This window comes from Capricornis sumatraensis, chromosome 1, assembly GCF_032405125.1.
Source record: "Capricornis sumatraensis isolate serow.1 chromosome 1, serow.2, whole genome shotgun sequence".
NCBI lineage: Eukaryota > Metazoa > Chordata > Mammalia > Artiodactyla > Bovidae > Capricornis > Capricornis sumatraensis.
Genome location: NC_091069.1, coordinates 141,919,241 through 141,936,289, shown reverse-complemented (window position 1 = coordinate 141,936,289; position 17,049 = coordinate 141,919,241).

Here is a 17,049-nt window from a genome sequence, read left to right as displayed (position 1 = left end):
GGCTTACATTTTCTTTCTTTTATGTATTTACATATGATCCTAGGTATATAATGGATTTTCAGGAGACGCACAGTTAAAAAATCTGCCTGACAATGCAGAAAAAGCAAGAAACGCGAGTTTGATCCTAGGGTTGCGAAGATCCCCTGGAGTAGGAAATGACATCTCACTCCAGTATTCTTGCTTGGAGAATTCCATGGACAGAGGAGCCTGGCAGGATGCAGTCCAGAGCTCACAAACAGTTGGACATGACTGAGCACATACACACACATGCCTACTAGCTGCATAAGTTTCTCAACTCTCTAAAATTCATCCATATCAACACTAAAATGAAGATACTACATACATTATCTGATGGTTATTGAGACTGAGTAAGAATGTAGATCAAGTGTTTAATACAATGCTGTGGACCTTTGCTCTCAGTAAACAAAAGATTGTTGTTTTTTCTATTATTCATTTACTAATTCAAAAACTATCTACTAACTACACTTATTATTACTAAAACTGTTTTTGATCCTAGGATCAGAACAACCAATAATAGACTGTATTTATCCAATATGTTATATACATGTATCTAATATATTGTTTGACCTATTACATATACATGCATGTATGATTATAAACTACATGCTGTGTGGGAGTGGTGTGTACAGAAATAACTCTGATTTTGTTATCTATCATGGGGAAGCCAAGGCCCAGAGAGAATGATAACTTTTCCGAGATGGTACAGCTCATAGCAGAGCTCAGGCCTGTTGTCTCAACAACCAACACCAAAGTGTCTGGTTCAACAGAGAGTGGTTAGTTCCTTGTGGGATGACAGTTGGTGAGTGTTAGGAGAGGCTTAAAGACGGATATCCTTTAAGCTGTCTTTGGAAAGAAAGGTAAGTTTTTATCAGATGGGGAGGGAGGAGGGAAGATGGGGAGAATTAGTAGCAGAAAGAGAAGCTAGCATGTTCTTTCTATCAGCTGTGGAAAATAAAAAGCCTTGTTTCGATATTAGCAATTACAGACAACTTAAAATTAAAATCTCTTCCATTAAGGGAAAGCAGAAACTATTACCCTTTTAATATCAGTTATAAAGTTTTGCTCTATTCATTTGTTATCGACCTTGCAGGAAGGCACACAATCAATTCTCATAAAAGATAAACTCATCTTCTTATTTAAAGAAAGGATAAAGAATGAGGAGTATTTAGAGTTCCCTTACCTTAATGGTTAACAAAGATAAACTAGAGTTCATATTTTGTATTTCTTAATGTGTACATTTTGTTGTTGGTTGGGCTTGCAAAATAAGGAGTTGCTGACTGGCAGGTCAATTTAATTTATTACACACTTCTATATTTTCAGTACTTATATGTAGGTTACGTGAAAATTTGTGGGGAAAAAAATGTGTTGCTGCTATGGGTGAAAGTGAACAAGTGATTTGTTCACGTGGTTAGTGCCTATGACTGGGGTGCTAAAGCAAAAATAATGTAAAATATTTTATTTCAGAAATAATTTCAGCATTTCTGTGACCTTCTGGTCCATAGCACACTTACTTGACTCCTACACACCTGGGAATCCATGGACAAAGACTTAGATGCTGCCATTCTTATTCCCCCTTAGATTTTTCTGGAAACAGCCTGAAAATACCATGTCAGGGTCTCTATTGCCCTCTGTTTTTCTCCTTTTGCCCAGGAATACTAGTGGAGCAAATTAATATAGCTCCTTACCCTCCAGCCCCAGATGAACCCACTAGTATTTAATAGTTTCTAATCATAGCCAGGTTCTCATTGTTGTCAACCATTCCCATTTACTTCTGCTTAATCCTAATCTCGGAGAAGGCGATTGCACCCCACTCCAGTACTCTTGCCTGGAAAATCCTATGGACAGAGGAGCCTGGTAGGCTGCAGTCCATGGGGTCGCTAAGAGTCGGACACGACTGAGCGACTTCCCTTTCACTTTTCACTTTCATGCATTGGAGAAGGAAATGGGAACCCACTCCAGTGTTCTTGCCTGGAGAATCCCAGGATGGGGGAGCCTGGTGGGCTGCCGTCTATGGGGTTGCACAGAGTCAGACATAACTGAAGTGATTTAGCAGCAGCAGCAGCAATCCTAATCTATTTCCCAAATTCTTGCCAGATTCACCCATTGAACTCAAGCACCTTACTTCTCTTGTTCTCTTGTTCCCAATTCTACTACAATATTATTGCTCTTACTCCATTATTTTATTTACCAAAAACTTCTCTGAGTGTGTTTTACTATCAACCACTTCCTCTCTAATAACTTGTAAATTTAATTTCCACATGTTGTCTAGCAAGGGAAGGCAGCTTAAAATAGACACTGGACCTGAATATTAATTGCTGCTCCATCCTTTCTGGACCTGTTTGTTACTTCATGTATGAAATGGCGATAGTTAAAATACAGCGCATGGTTTTATTGTGAGAGTGAGATCAGATACATGAAGAATCTATCGTATACCTGGCAGAAACAAGGTGCAGAATAAATACAGAATCCCACTCTTTCTTTCCTACTTGTTAAGGCATGCTTTGCTTCTACTCTTGATACTCTAACTATTCCTTCTGTATGTTCCTGTGAGTTCCTCTTCTCACTTCAGTGTTTTGTTTATAGCCTTCTTTTTATTGTTTCTGTAATAATTTTACTTACAACCACAATTTGAAGCCTCCTTCCATGTATATTTGTCCCAATTATGTATCTTTGATTTATCAGACCTTGGATTTGAAAGTAGTCTTACTGATCACCTGACTGGACTTAATTATTGAGAGAGACAACCAAGTCCCAGGGGGATTGCATTGCTTTTCTAGAAACATAAGAATTAATGGGAATAGAATCTCCATCTTCTGAATTTTGGATAACTGAGTTGCCAGTTCTTTCTCCACAGTTTCAATGTTTCATTTTGAATCACCTGGTCATCTTATAAGAATCTTGTATTTTTTATAATTAGCAAAGCAATGGCACCCCACTCCAGTACAGTACTCTTGCCTGGAAAATCCCATGGGTGGAGGAGCCTGGTAGGCTGCAGTCCTGGTGTCTGCAGTCAGACACCGCTGAGCGACTTCGCTTTCACTTTTCACTTTCATACATTGGAGAAGGAAATGGCAACCCGCTCCAGTGTTCTTGCCTGGAGAATCCCAGGGACGGGGGAGCCTGATGGGCTGCCGTCTATGGGGTCGCAAAGAGTCGGACACGACTGAAGCGACTTAGCAGACTTAGCAGCAAAGTATTAATATACTTACCTTCTCATTATCTCCTATTTGCCTTTGAGCACACTGAAACTCAGTAAATTTAAACAGTTCCCCAGGTTTTTAACTAATTGTAACAGGGCAAGAATGAGACTCAAGATTTCCAAAGAGCTCTGATAATTCTTTTCAAAATCTGGTGCAAGAATCTAGTTTTATGTTTTTCATGCCTTTTAGATGGTTTACTCAGTGTTCTCTATGCTGAGGAAGTGATTTCTGAATATTACTGTATCCTAACTGTAAAGTATAAAGATTACACCAAAAGCACATGTAAATTTGTTATTAAAATATTTCAAGAGGAATAGGATTATAACCCACTATTCACTGCCCCCTGCACATATGTATTTTTTGTTTCTTATCATATTATATAATATATATCATGTCAGTTTATTTTAAATACAGTGGAACCAAGTTATTCTTTTACCTCCTTCTTTGTCAAGATTATTTTGCAGGCAATGCAAACAAAGAGTTGCTCTGTGGTAAATTTCCTCAGGGATGATTTAACTAGCCACTTTCCAGACATTCTCATACAGCACTCACATATATCTTAATGTGAAGCAATGACAAAGACATCTCTTCACTGGCTGTTATAGGGTAGTGCTAATAAAACACATCTAACCATAGGGAGTACATTGGAATATTTTATGACTAGGAGGTGATTGCATGAATTATAAGTAGTATAACCTGGTTACATTGTGATAGACTCAACAGCTTCAGTAAAAAGTACATATCAAATATACAATGCAAATGTAACATTCATTAGCATCAGGTTCTCCATATATACCTGCTATTATTTTCAGAGTGGAAGCTTAGAGTTATTCTCTTTGAAAACATCTTTAATCTCCATAAATGAAGTTGTATGTACTATATTTCCCAGATCATCTACATTTCAATAAATATGTTAAAATATTGTATAACTTCAAATTATTTCTCGAACTAGATTATGACAAATATATGTATAAAAATAAATGAATGTTATTTGAATTGGAATACTGTTATTAAGAGAAGCTACTTATACATTTATAATATATATAATATAATTTACTAATGATTATTGACCAATTTGATGTTAATTATTAAATTATACGTCTGATATAAAATTTATCTGATTTATTATTATGTATTAATCCATATACTTATGAAACATATAATCTGGCTAGCTGCAATCACAGCATTCACATCAGGAAAATTATTCTAACATGTATTATGGGACATGTTAAGAAGATAATAACATTTAAATTTCAATTAATTATATACACTGTGTCATGGTTGCCAATAAAGCAAATGTGATATTAAACTGCATTAATAAATACATTCCATGTTTTAAATAAGGAAGAAAATAGCACACTGTATAGCACATAGATCACATCTGGGTAGATGTTGGCTCCAGACAGCACATTTTATATTTATTATTTGCTTTTATTGATATATAATTTATTTGCAATGTTGTTTAATTACTGCTGTACAGCAATGTGATTCAGTTATACATATATATTCTTTTTCATTATGATTTATCATAGGATACTGAAGATAATTTCCTGTGCTATTGAGTAGGATCTTGTTTATCCATGCTATATATAATAGCCTATATTTGCTATCCCCAACAACCCACTCTATCCCTCCCCCAATTCCCTTTCTATTGGTAACAAGTCTGCTCTCTGTAACATGAGTCGGTTTCTGTTTCAGAGTTTCATTTGCGTCATATTTTAGATTCCACATACAAGTAATATCATATGACATTTATCTTTATTATCTACTTCACTTCGTATGATAATCTCTAGTTGCATCTATCTTGCTGCAAATGGCATTATTTTGTTCTTTTTTATGACTGAATAGTGCTGCATTGTTGATATCAACAACCTTAGATATACAACTCTAATGGCACAAAGTGAAGAGGAACCAGAGAGCCTCTTGATCAGGGTGAAAGAGGAGAGTTAAAAAGCTGTCTTAAAACTCAGCATTCTAAAAGCTAATGTCATGGCATCTGGTCCCATCACTTCATGGCAAATAGGAGAGGAAAAAGGATTTTATTTTCTTGGGCTCCAAAATCACTGTGGATGGTGACTGCAGCCATGAAATTAAAAGGCACTCCTTGGAAGGAAAGCTATGACAAACTTAGAAAGCATATTAAAAAGCAGAAACATCATTTTGTTGACAAAGGTCTACATAGTCTGAGCTGTGGTTTTTCCAGTAGTCATATACAGATGTGAGAATTAGACCATAAAGAAGGTTGAGCTTTCTCAGTGATGATGCTTTCAGCCTTGAAAAATTGGTGATTTCAAATTGTGTTGGAGAAGGCGTCTTGAGAGTCCCTTGGTCAGCAAGGAAATCAAATCAGTCAATCCTAAAGGAAATCAACCCTGAATATTTATTGGAAGGACTGATGCTGAAGCTGAAGCTCCAATACTTTGCTCACCAGATGTGAAGATCCAACTCATTGGAAAAGACCCTCATGCTGAGAAGGATTGAAGACAAAAGGAGAAGGGGCATCAGAGGATGAGGTGGTTAGATAGCATCACTGACTCAATGGGCATGTATTTGAGCAAACTTCAGGAGATAGTGAAGGGACAGAGGAACATGGCATGCTGCACTCCATGGGATTACAGAGTCAGACACAACTCAGCTACTGAACAGCAACAACAAAGTAATGCATTCTATATATGTACTTTGTCCACCTCATGTGAAGAGTTGACTCATTGGAAAAGACTCTGATGCTGGGAGGGATTGGGGGCAGGAGGAGAAGGGGACGACCGAGGATGAGATGGCTGGATGGTATCACAGACTCGATGGACGTGAGTCTGGGTGAACTCCGGGAGTTGGTGATGGACAGGGTGGCCTGGCATACTGCGATTCATGGGGTCCCAAAGAGTTGGACACGACTGAGCGATTGAATGGAACTGAACTGAATAATTAGTTATGTTGAGAAAGTTTGCATATACCTGTTGACCATCTGTATGCCTTCTTTGGATAAATGTCTATTTAGGTCTTCTGCCAATTTTTGATTGAGTTGTTTGTTTTTTTCTTGCTGAGTTCTATAAACTTTGTGTATATTTTGGAAATTAAGCCCTCGTCAATCAGATTTTTTGCAAATACTTTCTCCCATTCTGTAGATTGTCTTTGTTTTGCTTATGTTTCCTTTGCCATGCAAAAGCTTGTAAGTTTGATTAAGTGCCATTTATTCATTTTTTTTTTTTTTCCTATTGCCCTGAGAGACTGACCCAAGAAAACGATGCAATTTTTGTCAGAGAATATTCTGGCCTATGATCTTTTCTAGGAATTTTATGGTGTCCTGTCTTACGTTCAAGTCTTTAAGCCCATTTTGAGTATTGTCTAAAGCCTGGGAAGGCTATGCTTCATGCTTTGTTCCTTTTCTTCAGAATTGCCAAAGCAATCTTTTGTGATTCCATATAAAATTTTAGGATTGTTTGTTCCATCTCTGTGAAAAATGTCATGGGTAATTTGATAGTGATCATATTAAATCTGTAGATTGCTTTGGTTAATATACCATTATAACAATATTAATTCTTCCAATATAAGACATGAGCTATCTTTCCATTTCTTTGAATCATCTTTGGTTTCCCTTATTAATATTTAATAGTTCTCAATGTTTAAGTCTTTCATCTCCTTGGTCAGGTTTATTCCTAAGTATTTTATTTTTGGAGGTGTGATTTTAAAAGTTATTGGTTTTTTTTTTACATTTCCTTTCTGATATTTCATTTTTGTATATAAAAAATGCAGCTTCTTTCTGTATGTTAAGCTTGTATACTACTTCCTTGCTGAATACATTGATCAATTCTAGTATTTTTTCTGTGGAGTCTTTAGGATTTTTAATATAAATATTATGTCATCTGCATATAATGAAATCTTTACCTTTTCTTTCAAATTGGATACTTTTATTTCTTTTTTGTGTGATTGGTGTGGATGAGACTTCCAGGGCTATGTTGAATAGAAGAGGTAGGAGTGGGATTGCTAATAAAAGTAGGTTGGGACAACAGTCCTAAACAGTAATCTGAATCATGGAATCCATAATCTTGGTGATGATGATGGTGATAGAAATCACTTAGCTAGCATTTCCCAGAGGCTAGGCAGTGTTTCAAGTTATTTGCATAAGAGATAGGGAACATTATTTTCTATATTTTGCTTTGTTCCAGATTTTATGAGAAAGTCTTTCAGCTTTTCACTGTTAAGTATCATACTGAGTGTGGATTTGCCATAAATAGTTTTTATTATGCTGAGATATATTCCCTTTATATCCACTATGGTAAGAGTTTTTAACACAAATGGAGGTTGAATTTTGTCAGATGCTTTTTCCGCATCTATTCAGATGATCGTATGGTTTTTGTCTTTTCTCTTATGTGGTATATCACATTGATTCAATTGCATGTGTTGATACACATACCAGTACATTTTAGATAAATGTTGACAAACTGATGATTCCAGGGAAAAGCAATGAGAATGTAAACCATTTGCTTATTAGGAATGGTAGATGAAATGGAAGATATTAAGGCTAAGGAAGAAGAAATACTGAGGTAAGTGGGCAGTGAGGAGATAGGACTGGGAGTTTGGTAGATTTAGTGGGCTTCAGAGGGATAAAAACTGTAATGTGAAAGGGGAATTAGCCTCATTTGTAAAACATCAGAAGCCAGATTATGATAATGGCAGTGGAGGAGTCATTTTACAAAATCAGATTTAAGCTCAAAGAAGGAACTTTCTGACAATTAGTGATGCCTAAAAAGAGACCAGATTGCCATTAGACATGAAATTGTTTTTTATTGTTGACTATTTTAAAACAGAGTCTACACAAGAATTGGTGTGTTGGAGAGGACCAACATACATTGAATCCAAGTATAATACATTTTTAAATAAGGTGCTCACATATTTTATATTCCCATTATAACATATTTAAGAGTGAAAGGGATTGCTAATAAAAGTAGGTTGGGACAACAGTCCTAAACAGTAATTTGAATCATGGAATCCATAATCTTGGTGATGATGATGATGATAGAATTCACTTAACTAGCATTTCCCAGAGGCTAGGCAGTGTTTCAAGCTATTTGCATAAGAGATAGGGAACAGTACTTTCTATATTTTGCAGAGAAAGATAACTGCAGTTCAATTTTCTATATTAATTTAAGGTAATATAGTTGATAAGACATAAAATCAGCTGGAAAGAGGTAAAGATGGAGAGATTCTAATCCAGATAATCTATTTCTAGATCTCATGGACTTAACTACTATACTATGCTACATGTATAGGTATATAGATATTTTAAAACTTTATTTAGAAATAAATAAATTTCCACAAGAAATTACCAAAATAGTAAGAGAGGTCTCATATTCCCTTTCCTGAATTTTCCCCAGCGGCTACATCTTATGTAAGTAAAGTATATCCAAGTCCAGGAAATAGACATCAGTACAGGGTGTCTAAACAATTTCTATGCCATTTCATCACATATCTACACAAGTACCCACCACTGCAACAAGATATAGATCTAGTCCATCACTACAAAGAGGTCCCTTGTTGTTATTCCTATGTAGTCATGCCTACATTCCCCTGCTCATCATTCCTACCACCTGGCCACTACCAGCGTGTTCTCCATTTCTATAATTTTGCCATTTCAAGTACATTTATAAATGGAATCATACAGTGGTAAACTTTGTGGCTGGAGTTTTCATTCTGCATAATGCTGAATAAACATCTTTAATAGGAAAATTTAAGCATTTGATTGCACAGTTTCTATAGACAAAATTCCATTTGATTTTATAATAAAGAATTTGCTTAAACATTATTTTATAAACAATATGCAATGCAGAAGATACAGTAGAATCAATAATCTGTTTGGGAATAAGTATGTTAAGAACATTTGATGAAAAAATAGCATTCAGATTAGCTTCACCATATAGGAATTGTCATTTTGATCGGATTTGTTATGATTATCTTCTAATGACTAGATGTTTATTTTGTGTAACATCTTAAATGACCTGTTTTGTTGCCGATAAACAGAGAAGCAACTTGATGTGCTGATGGGAAAGAATATAATTTAGCAATCAGCATTCAAATTTATTTTGAATTACATTCCCAGACATTGGGAAATATTAAAAAGGAATTAAGAAATTTTCTCCATTAGAGTTTTAGTTAGAACCACTTCATTAAATGACAGCTTCAAAGTAAATAGGCAGGCAATTATGATTCTCTGCTAATCACACTGGCTGGTAAAATTGTTTCTTCACTTCTTATTTCCAGTTATCTCCACCAAATAATGTTATCTATAAGATAATATTCTGACTGAAGAAAACAGGGTAGGCAAATAAGCAAACCTAATTGCCAATAACATTTACATCGAAAACATTTCATTATAAAACAGTTTAAAAACTCAACAGCTAAGAAGATGAACAGGTGTTTTTTTGTTTATTTGTTTCATTTTAGTTTTTATTTCATTACATTTCATTTTATTTGGTTTTGGTAAAAAGAAATGCTAATGCATTCTTTCATGCACATGGATAGGAAAAGCCATTGACTCACTCGAGGAAAGGCAGTCGAACAGACTCTGGAATGTGAGCCTTGATCTATAGCTTGGCACAGCACTGTACACACCAGCTTTGCTCAGGAGATGTTTGGACAACAGAATAGAACAAAACAAAGAAAATGTACAATTAAGATTTTAATTCAACTTTTCATCTAAATTATATTAGTGAAATTTTATCTCATTTTTTTTCCACATAGAAAGTGGTAAAACATATGTATATATGAATCATACAGATAACTAACAGAAAAAAATTAAAAAAATTACACTTCATTGTAAGCAGTTTAGTAGTCATGTTCTCTTTTTTCCCAAACAAATTAAGTTATTCTACCTTATACATCCACAGAAACCTGAAACCCGTGTGTTATAAGGCGTCATAAAAACACAACCCATGAATGGTCAACATGAACACAATATTTCCGTTCTCATATTTCAGTATAAACAAACAAAGGTCAGTCAACCAATCAACAAGGAGACGGAAAACAAAGAATACACTACCCATTCACAAAAAGAATTCACTTTTGTAAATGAATTTTTGTGAGTGTGCGTCACTTGTTAAAATAAAATCTATCTAGCTAAAGAAAATGTTTCCTTAGAATTTTACTGAACATCAGTGCAGCCTTTCAGATTAGTCTGTTAATTAACATGAGTCATTTCCTTATATACAGTTGTAGATTATATAATTATACCATATGTGTTCATTCACTTGTTAATCAACAAATATTCACTAAGTTCTTACTATATAGAAGCATTGGAAACATAAGATAAATGTTTGGTTTGTCCTCCAGAGTATAGCTAACAGCCATACATGTGGAAAATTAGCCAATATATATAATAAATGCTAGAAATGAAGCACTTATCGACTCTAGTAAAGGTGCTGCTACAGATAGAATGAGGACGAATGATGGCAAATGTAATATGGCTCCCTAAGATTAGGATCAAAGGTAGCCACGCAGATAATTAAATCCAAATGCTTCATCTTATAGATGGAGAAACAGAGGTTTGAAAAGTTATCACAGCTAGTCAGAATATATCTTGTCTAGAAGCCAAAATTTAAAATGTCTTGACTGCTAACCTTACAAATGTTGCTGTGAAGAATAAATGAAGTATAATAAGAAATCTTTGGTAGATAGCAAAGTATCAATAAACCTCTGGGAAGAAGTCTCTTGCAGTGGAAACAGCATGAATTTGGACTATAACATACTTGGGTTATACTTCCATCTCTTTCTAAATATGGCACTTACCTTATCATTGCTTGGTCTCACATTCCTCCGTTCTAACACAGGATCAATCATTCCCAATATCTCATAATCATTTATCTATGCCAAAATCAATCACTTGATAAATTTGTTGTATCATTACTCACTATTTGATAAAGTTTTAAAGAGGAGATGTCTGTTTAGGGGGGAAATAAAAACTTGATTAATGTGTTGGATTTGAAGATGATATGTCTACAATATATCTAAGAGAGTGTTAATTTGTAGATCATAAGAACATTTGATAATTTTGTTTTGATTTTCTGGTCTCTTGAGTGGAAACTCACCAAAGAGAAGCCAACAGTGGGAATTGAAAGGCCAGTGTTCACATCATTAAAAATACTATGAGAAAGAGTATAGTGGGATTTGTTGATGTTTAGCTGTGAAGTGAACTTTTCTATAATTCTAAACTCTTACTATAATGTATTATACAAGTGAATACTTTTTCTTTTTAGCAGAGATTAAATAAGTCATGGAGTTTTACATTGGGTTAGGGTGGAATGAAGCAGAGATAATTATATGGAAGCAGGACCCTGGAATGGAAAACAGAAGCCTCTTGGATACTTGCTGATACCATATGGAGAAAAGAGAACTGCCATAGCGCATGTACTAGGGGATTCCCATCATAACTCAAAGGGCAGGAAGTCCTCAGTTGATATCTCAGTTGCACTGGATGTGAAGATTCACTGAGACAGTGAAAATGATAACCTGGTTATCAAAGTGCATTTTGGAATGTCTGCACAGACAGTGATGACCTTTTTTTCTCTTTGGCCTCAAACCTTAATCACTGGCTCTCTGACCTCTGCTAATCAAAACACGGTTGGAATCTCACCCTATCATAATGAGATATGAGTTCCTAAAAATTTGAAATAGGAATAGACTGGAATTTAGTATTTATGTTGCACTAGAACTATTATGTATGATTAGAAATATGGATATAGCCTGACAAGTGGACAGTAAGAAGGGAAATCAGGCAGCAGAACTGAAAAGAAGAAGCATTCTCACCAATAACAGTGCATTTTATCTAATTAAAGCATTGTTATATTTCTTAGAAACAGTTATTTCTTAGTTCAGTTCAGTTCAGTCGCTCAGTCATGTCCGACACTTTGAGCCCCATGAATCGCAGCACGCCAGGCCTCCCTGTCCATCACCATCTCCCGGAGTTCATTCAGACTCACGTCCATCGAGTCTGTGATGCCATCCAGCCATCTCATCCTCGGTCGTCCCCTTCTCCTCCTGCCCCCAATCCCTCCCAGCATCAGAGTCTTTGCCAATGAGTCAACTCTTCACATGAGGTGGCCAAAGTACTGGAGCTTCAGCTTTAGCATCATTCCTTCCAAAGAAATCCCAGGGCTGTTCTCCTTCAGAATGGACTGGTTGGATCTCCTTGCTGTCCAAGGGACTCTCAAGAATCTTCTCCAACACCACAGTTCAAAAGCATCAATTCTTCAGTGCTCTGCCTTCTTCACAGTCCAGCTCTCACATCCATACATGACCACAGGAAAAATCATAGCCTTGACTAGACGGATCTTAGTCGGCAAAGTAATGTCTCTGCTTTTGAATATACTATCTAGGTTGGTCATAACTTTTCTTCCAAGGAGTAAGCATCTTTTAATTTCATGGCTGCAATCACCATCTGCAGTGATTTTGGAGCCCCCCAAAATAAAGTCTGACACTGTTTCCACTGTTTCCCCATCTATTTCCCATGAAGTGATGGGACCGGATGCCATGATCTTCATTTTCTGAATGTTGAGCTTTAAGCCAACTTTTTCACTTTTCTCTTTCACTTTCATCAAGAGGCTTTTTAGCTCCTCTTCACTTTCTGCCATAAGGGTGGTGTCATCTGCGTACTGAGGTTATTGATATTTCTCCCGGCAATCTTGATTCTAGCTTGTGTTTCTTCCAGTCCAGCATTTCTCATGATGTACTCTGCATATAAGTTAAATAAGCAGGGTGACAATATATAGCCTTGACGTACTCCTTTTCCTATTTGGAACCAGTCTGTTGTTCCATGTCCAGTTCTAACTGTTGCTTTCTGACCTGCATGCAGATTTCTCAAGAGGCAGGTTAGGTGGTCTGGTATTCCCATCTCTTGAAGAATTTTCCACAGTTTCTTGTGATCCACACAGTCAAAGTCTTTGTCATAGTCAATAAAGCAGAAATAGATGTTTTTCTGGAACTCTCTTGCTTTTTCCATGATCCAGCAGATGTTGGCAATTTCATCTCTGGTTCCTCTGCCTTTTCTAAAACCAGCTTGAACATCATGGGGTTCACAGTTCACGTATTGCTGAAGCCTGGCTTGGAGAATTTTGAGCATTACTTTACTAGCATGTGAGATGAGTGCAATTGTGCAGTAGTTTGAGCATTCTTTGGCATTGCCTTTCTTTGGAATTGGAATGAAAACTGACCTTTTCCAGTCCTGTGGCCACTGCTGAGTTTTCCAAATTTGCTGGCATATTGAGTGCAGCACTTTCACAGCATCATCTTTCAGGATTTGAAACAGCTCAATTGGAATTCCATCACCTCCACTAGCTTTGTTCGTAGTGATGCTTTCTAAGGCCCACTTGACTTCACATTCCAGGATGTCTGGCTCTAGATGAGTGATCACATCATCATGATTATCTGGGTCATGAAGATCTTTTTTGTACAGTTCCATATATTCTTGCCACCTCTTGTTAATATCTTCTGCTTCTGTTAGGTCCATGCCATTTCTGTCCTTTATCAAGCCCATCTTTGCATGAAATGTTCCCTTGGTATCTCTAATTTTCTTAAAGAGATAATTAGGTACATTAGGCCATAGAAATACAAAATTCTGGGGACAAATACTTGTGTGATTTACTGGAGGCAATAGTGATAGAAGCCACGCCCATCCTTGTCTGCTCTTGGGTTTCCAGGTCCATTTATTCTGACTTTGGAAGCAATAGCTCCATTTGTTGTTTACAGAATCAAAATCATACTCAAAGCTTATTTTGGATCCTATAGGATAGCACCCCAAACTCACAAATGTTCTTGTAACTGGTCCCACAAATGAGTGAGTGTTCAGCAAGCCTTCTGACATTCTATAAGGAAGCTATATGGGATGATAAGACACATAGTAGAATTGTAAAGCCCATTTGACTCACATTTAGCAGAAAAATGAGATCCTCAGACTGAAATGGGATAAAGTAATCATGAATAAGGTAATGGATAGTGGTATGGAAAGAAGCATTAGGGACAAGGCAGGCATATCCATCCACAATAAGTGTGTATTACCATGAGGACAAAATTTTGTAATCTCTCTGGTGCAAGAATTCCAGTGTAATCACTCTTCCTGTAAGAGTGTCCGGTAAGTCCATTAGAGAACAGAGCCATATTAGGAACTTAGCCTCAACTTCTGTTGTTGCAGATGAAGAATACAGCAGAGACAGTACTCAGATAAGTCTTGCATGGGGAATATCATACTGTCAAGTCTATAACTTTATCTTTGTGCATAACTTGACTACTCTTGCCAATATAGATAACTTTTCCTCCATGAACTGTTAAACTATTGGCTGAGTGATACTCTCAGAACTGGTTATATTGTCTACATGAATATTAAAGTGAAAGTGTTAGTCATTCAGTCATGTCTGACTCTTTGTGACCCTATGAACTGTAGACTGCCAGGCTCCTCTGTCCATGGAATTCTCCAGGCAAGAATACTAGAGTGGGTAGCCAATCCCTTCTCTAGGGGATCTTCCTGACCCAGGGACTAAACCCAGGTATCCTTCATTGCAGATATATTCTTTACCAATTCATCTGAGCCACCAGGGAAACTCATATGAATATTAAGCCCCTCCTTTATAATAGGTGACTTTTTTTTTTTTTTTAAACCAATCATCATAGGGAACTTATCAAGAGATTCAGATTGAGAGAGAGGGAAAGTGCAGGAGCCCAGGTGCCAGGAGATCTTGTGCTAAATATATATGAAACTTCCTTGTGCTCTCAGATACTAGAAAAACATTATCTAACTCCACTGGCGATTGGAGTTCTTCTATGCACCCTACTTTATGATTTTGTGTATCAGATTCCAACAGTTCATAAATGGGTAATCAGTCTACCTGCTCAACTGGTGTTCCAGATGTGGCATTCCACCTCTATCAGAGCCTAGAAGCAAGCCCAGGAGCTGTTTCTCAGTGTTAAGTATTTTTGTGTGCAATAACGCATAGCTGAAATCCAAAACAATCTGGGCGTCTGAATCATGTATCAGTGATACTTAAAGCATTCATTTTTGTCACCATTCATAACTGCCATAGACATTTGGAGCACTTTTAAATCTGTTGGATTTATCAGGTCACAAAGCCCAAGAAGGAAATCCCTTTACTCTGTGTGTGCCAGCTTTAGAATCTTTCATTGCTCTAGTATGATATTAGTTTTCTATTGCTGAGTAACAAATTACCACAAACTTAACATCCTGAAGTAATAAAAAATTACTACCTTTCAGTTCAGTTCAGTTCAGTCGCTCACTCGTGTCTGACTCTAGGCGACTCCATGGACTGCAAAATGTCAGGCTTCCCTGTCCATCACCAACTCCCGGAGCTTGCTCAAACTTATTTCCATTGAGTTGGTGATGCCATCCAACCACCTCATCCTCTGTTGTCCCCTTCTCCTCCTCTCTTCAGTCTTTCCCAGCATCAGGGTCTTTTCCAATAAGTCAATTCTTCACATCAGGTGGCCAAAGTATTGGAGTTTCAGCTTCAAATCAGCCCTTCCAATGAATATTTAGGACTGATTTCCTTTAGGATGGGCTGGTTGGATCTCCTTGCAGTCCAAGGAAGCCTCAAGAGTTTTCTCCAAAAGCACAGCTCAAAAGCATCAATTCTTCAGTGCTCAGCTTACTTTATGGTCCAACTCTCACATCCATACATGACTACTGGCAAAAACACAGCTTGGACTATATGGACCTTTGTCAGCAAAGTAATGTCTCTGGTTTTTAATATGCTATCTAGGTTGGTCATAACTTTCTTTCCAAGGAGTGTCTTTTAATTTCATGGCTGCAATCACCATCTGCAGTGATTTTGGAGCCCCAAAAAATAAAGTCTGACACGTTTCCACTGTTTCTCCATCTATTTGCCATGAAGTGATGGGACCAGATGCCATGATCTTCGTTTTCTGAATGTTGAGCTTTAAGCCAACTTTTTCACTCTCCTCTTTCACTTTCATCAAGAGGATTTTGAGTTCCTCTTCACTTTCTGCCATAAGGGTGGTGTAATCTGCATATCTGAGGTTATTGATATTTCTCCCAGCAATCTTGATTCCAGCTTGTGCTTCATCTAGCCCAGCATTTCACATGATGTACTCTGCATATAAGTTAAATAAGCAGGGTGACAATATACAGCCTTGATGTACTCCTTTTCCTATTTGGAACCAGTCTGTTGTTCCATGCCCATTTCTAACTGTTGCTTCCCAACCTGCATACAGGTTTCTCAAGAGGCAGGTCAGTTAGTTTAAGTCAAACACACTACTGCTGCTACTGCTAAGTCGCTTCAGTCATGTCCGACTCTGCGCGACCCCGTAGACGGCAGCCCACCAGGCTCTCTCATCCCTAGGATTCTCCAGGCAAGAACGCTGGAGTGGGTTGCCGTTTCCTTCTCCAATGCATGAAAGTGAAAAGTCAAAGTGAAGTCGCTCAGTCATGTCTGACTCCCAGCGACCCCATGGACTGCAGCCCAACAGGCTCCCCGATCCGTGGGATCCTCCAGGCAAGAGTACTGGAGTGGGGGTGCCATTGCCCTAGTTCTCTGTTTATAGCTTTAGTAGGGAAATTAAAACTTCAAACTGATCATTTTCTTTATGTCATCCTTCCAATGTATCCAGAAGCAACTAGCCCACACAGAACCCTTGCAACTATCACTTCTACCCTAACAGATACTTTGCCCAAATGATACATTTGACCAAATCCCATTTTCTTTTGGAACTGAGGTTATCAACACCATCACATTCAATCAGGATGTATAATTCCTCCTAGATATCCATTTTTGAAGGATTGCTTCTTAGAAATACTCCTGAGCAAAGAAAGATG